Raw genomic sequence first — 5,846 nt, forward strand, 5'->3', positions numbered from 1 at the left:
AGGGCAAAATTGTGATGAAAAGAGATTCTAGGTTTAATTTATTGTTTATGAGACTTTATATGTCTAATTAATAACTATATTATTTAATAATTAATTTTTAGTTATTAAATAATTGGAATTGACATTTAAGTGGTTAAATTGGAAAATTGGCATTTTTGAGAAAATGAAATTGAAAAATGACAAAATAGAAAAATTGCAAAGTGGGGCCCAATAACATCCTATGGCCGGCCACACAAAGGAATTTACCATTTATTTTTCTATTATTTTAATGCTAATTAATTCTAACGTAAACCTAGGTGGTTACTTATAAATAGATAGTGATGGCTTAAGGAAAAAAGATTGACGATACATCACATTCCTTCAGTAAAATTTTAAGCTTCTTTCTCTATAGGCAGAAACCACATTCCTTCTCTTTTCTTCTTAAAATTTTCATACCTTAAGTGATAGAGTGAGTGCCCACACACATCAAGTGGTATCTCAATCATAGTATGGAAGATTGTGAAGAATCCAATCAACAAGAAGGAGATTGGGCTCAAGAAGGAGAGAAAGAGATCCAGGTTCAAATCTTGATAATGCACTGCAACAGAAAGGAATCAAGGGCTAGGGATCTGAACGAAAGGAGTCATTATATTCCGCTGCACCCAATGTAAGGTTTCCTAAACTTTATATGTGTTTATTTCATTGTTTTAGAAATTCATATTAGGATGTTAATGAAACATACTTGTTAGTAAATCTAGATCCTGGTAAAATATTTTCGACAATATGTAAATTAGGGAAGGATATCATTTGCCCAACTCAAACTCCTCTTCTTTCACGTAATATCAATTCCTCAAAATATTATCCATGGTTCTAGGTAATTCACTAAATTCATTATAATATACCTTCACATTTTCTTATATTATTTGTGTATAAATATTTATCGGTAATTAATGGTTTTGTATTGTTAGAATTGTATTGGTACAATTGATGGAACTCATGTGAGTACATGTGTCCCTAAAGATGAGCAAGTCAACTATAGAGGTCAGAAAGGTGTAGTAACACAAAATGTCTTGTGTGCTTGTAATTTTGACATATTTTTTTTACTTTTGTATCTGTCTGTTGGGAAGGTACGACAAATAATTCTAGGATATTTTATAGATGCAATTACAAAACTAGAATATAAATTTTTATTGCCCAAAGAAGGTATTGAAAGCCTAATACTGTTTTTTTAATGTGATGATGCATATACTAATTATTCTTTTTTGGCATATTAGGTGAATATTATTTTGTGGATTCTGCAATCCCATGTACGAAAGGTTTTCATCCACCATATTGTGGCGAAAGATATCACTTGCAAGAATATAATAATAGAGGTAATCAACAACGTGGTAAGAAGGAACTATTCAATTATTGTCATTCTTCACTAAAGAATGTGATTGAACGATATTTTGGTGTGTTGAAAGCACATTTTCCTATACTGAAAATGATGCCACGATACAGATTGAGCTGACAAACTTTGATAGTTATTGCTTGTTACGCTCTTCATAATTTCATTCGTCAACGAACACATCATGATCCTATGTGTAGAGAATGGGAAGAAGACAAAACAGAAAGAGCTAGCACTGGAGTATCAAGATCTGAACTGAATTTATTAGATGAATCTGCTGTAGTAATGGCACATCTGCTGCAGTAATGGCACATTGTCGGGATCGTATTGCTCAAGCTATGTGGAGTGCTTCAACAAAAAGGAATTAGTTTACTATATTTCAATATTGGAGAATAATTTTAGCATTAAAACTATCGTTTTAGATATATTATATTTAATGACAATTTTAGATTAACTACTATTTTTTTAAAAAGTTAAATCTATATAGATGTTCATTTTTTTTGTAAGGAGATGTTTATTTCTTTAATTATATAAAATTGAATAATACAAAAATATTTTAGGATGCTATTTAAAAAAAAAAAAATAGAAAACAAAGCCTAATAAAATTAAAAGTAAAAAATTTATTTTTTAAAAAAAATTACTTTACATCATCCAAACATATTTTTTGTTTTTTATTTTTGGAAAACTGTTTTTAAAAAAATTAGCCAAACAACTCCCCTTTTTAAAAACTACAAAAAACTTTTTTTGTTTTCTGTTTTGAGAACATAATTTTAAAAACAAAAACAGAATACATTGCCAAACATGCACATATTCTTTCTTACTACCAAACAGTTAAGGGCTGATTTTTTTAAGTTTTAATTAGCCTAGAAAAATGTCAAAATAGTTGATGGGGAATGTGAAACTCAACTCTCCAAATGGGTTAAGATTACTCTTTAAAATCTAGTGGGACCCACAAAAATTAACACATTCCCACCTACAAATTTGAACCAAACAAGGGGTAAACTACACATTCGCCCATATCTAATCCATACCCATACACCAAACACCCCCTTAGGGTTTAGATTGAAATGCTTATGGGAATAATCAAGCATTTAGAGATTTTTCTAGCTAGTGTTTGTGGATAAAAATTAGGGTGTCATAAAAGTTGAACCAATACCTGTATTTATAGTGTTTAGGTGAATCAAAACTTGAAATCTAATACCCACACATTCATGGTTGTTGTTACTAATAATAAAAGTGGGAATAAATGGGATAAAAATATTGGCATGGAAATAGAAAACGTTCTCATTGAAGAGATGAACATTATTGAAAGCTTATCAAAAAAATTGGTTTTAGTGGTACACGGTGACATGTCGCCTTGAGAGATAGCTTCAAACCCTTCATCGAGAAATATTACAAAACATCAATAACCCCATAACACAACCTTCATGTGACATGTTGTCTGATACATTTTCATTCAACTCCTTTTTTCAGGTTTGTAACTTCTCTATAAGACAACTCTTTCACGAACATTTAAATCTTCATTTTAATGATATAAATTAGATATGAATATTTTTCAACAACTATAAACTCACAACTATCAAATTCATAACCTATTGTGTAATTACTCATATATTAACATAATATAATCAAGTATGATTCATGAGTTACAAATCCTATTTCAGATTTGTAACTTCTCATGGTATCTTTAGTTTTAAATAGGCGACATGTATACTTCCCAGGGTTCAAGAACAATTGAAACGGGCCCATTTGCAGGCCCAATTAATCTAGTGGGTCAGCCCACGATGAATTCACATCGAAGTCTCGAGTCCTATTGCAATCTAATAAGAATCACGGTTAGGCGGTATTCTTTAGTTTTGGAAGGATGGCTCATGCCAAAAAAAAGGGGAAGGTTCGACCGAGTATATCTAGATGCCCTCATATGGTGATCCGCGAAGGGCAGCTAGAAAGTTACCAGGGAGTAATCCTATGTGGCACTTTAGGATTTTGCCCCCTTCTTGGGTTTAGGAAATGGGCACAACAGCAAAAGGGACATGCCTTTTGTCCAATGCCCGTGATTTTGATTGATAATGTACATGATCGACAGCGGAAGTCACCTGTCTCTATCAAGTGGTCCCCTTCTATATGGATGACCATTGTCTCACAAGATGGGGCTCACATACTCCAACCAAAGTCAATATAATAATGTACTTTACCCCATCAATAGGCTTTATTTATTCACCAAAAAACCCTAATTGGTTTGGCTTCACCCAATAACCCAACTCTAGCCTATAAATATAACTTTATTCCTTCATACAAATGGTTATGATTTCAAGCAAGGCTAAAGGTTTCAAATGCGGGCAAGAACACTTGTTTAAAATACTTAATAGTAAAGAGCTTCAATAATATTGACTCGTGCACTAAGGCTTTTTAACGCCCAATCCACGTAAAAAGCCCCTTTTCATTTATTTCTTAAACAATTTTCCTTAGCTTAATTTATTATTAATTCAGTTTTTAAAAATTTTAGTGAATATTTTGATACTTTCATTAAGAGCTAAGAAAATTATTCTCCAATTTTGTCATGTACAACAATGGTTGCAACCTAAAACACTATGGTTAGACCCTATTAGGCTATTTTTAGCTTACGTTTTTCGTCACTTTTTATAGTTATTTTTCTTTTTTGTTATTATTTTTGGAATAGAATTATGCTTGTTTTTTTTTTTGGTTTTAGGTTGCGACACTTGAAATGTATAAATTCGTTAGATTTCAGAAAATGGTGATCTACAAAATAGAGAAAATTTTGCAAGATAATAAAGCTAAAACTTCAATCCTAAATTTGACTATGTTTTGGTCCGATTTTGGAAAAATTCAAAACATAAAAGTTTAGATATCTTTTTCAGCTTTCCAACGCCTCTTGAATCAGCTCATTTAGAGTTTGTATCTGAAAGTTATACATATTTTACTGAGAAAGGGAAGTAGGAACATTTTTATTGTGACTAATATTTGTGGCCGTGGCGAGCAAAACTTATGGCTGCCGTGAGATGGCTACAGAAAACCTTGAATTCAACTTAAGAATTACAGCTTCCGCAGCGTCAACTTCGTACGGGTCAAGGAGAACTTCATATTTTCTCATTTTTAGGCTGAAAAACTCTATCTAATGAAAGGGGGTCACGAATTATAGGAGTATACATAGAATGGAACCCTAAACACACAAGAAGAAGCTTGGAGTGAACATGGGCAATCCATGAAAATCCCGATGGGATTTTATGCCCTAAATAAAACCCATTTCAATATAATCTGATTTTTTATCAATAGAAGATTAGAAATCATTTATGTTTACATATAGTTATTTATATTTATGGTTTAATATATAATTTATGTTAAATCTAGAATATATAGTTATTCACAATTACAATAATGTCAACACAAATGGAAGGTAATTGTGATTATATGCTTTAAAAGATAATGTCTCGTGATTCATCACTGCATTGGATTTACACTGATGTGATAGTCAGCGATAAAGCTTACTTACACCTTGGATAAGTGTTATGTTCTTTCCAGAACATTGGCAAAGTATTCTAGTATTGGATGTATGGAGTATACATTGGACTGGGACCGATATTGATCTTGGTAAAGATATTATAATCATACTGTTGTATCTTTCTAAGTCAATATTATTGGTTGATCTTAGATCAAAAGATCTTAATCCTGACATGGTTAGGTTCGATCTCAAGAGTGTTATTTATGTTCTTAGAGTTGTTAGTTAAAGCCTACCATTTGGTTTTGGGTAACACGTACAGCTTGGGAACATGATAGTATAATTGAGTGGGAGCATTAATCATAGATATGAAATCTATATATAACTTCTATCTGGACATAGAAGTGAAATGATGATTTCCTTCGAGCTTGGCTTAGTAGAGATAAATGGAAGAGGATTATATTAGTTTACTTAAATATCATTTATAGGAAGCTAAGTGTTTTAAAGATAAAATACATTGAGGGGTGAAACGGTAAATTTGTCCCTACTCGATGTAAATCATCTATAAATGATCTTTGATTATTGAGATTATAACGATGGTTAAATTTTCATACCACATCTATATTTACCCAAAAGCTTCAATATATATAAATCAAATAAATTAAAAACTACATATAATTTTATAACATAGCTTCTTCCAATAGTATCATAAAAGAGAGTATCACGAATCTCAAAGTCCAAAAATTAAAGCATATACTGTATGAATCAATGACTTTATCTGAATATTGAAGATGTATATAAATTCATAGCACATTGATGCACTAAACGGAAAAGTCAAAAAAAAAAATAATAACAACTAACCAAAATTTATATATGGACCATTTAATCCTTCAAGAAAATGTAATATATACTCAAACAATAAATTTTGGTAGTATATAATTTATAAAAAGAATGTATATAAAATTCTTTATCACTCATAAAATATATATAGAATATAATTTTTGTAGCATATACCACTTATTA

This window comes from Cannabis sativa, chromosome 5, assembly GCF_029168945.1.
Source record: "Cannabis sativa cultivar Pink pepper isolate KNU-18-1 chromosome 5, ASM2916894v1, whole genome shotgun sequence".
In the NCBI taxonomy this organism is placed as follows: Eukaryota; Viridiplantae; Streptophyta; class Magnoliopsida; order Rosales; family Cannabaceae; genus Cannabis; species Cannabis sativa.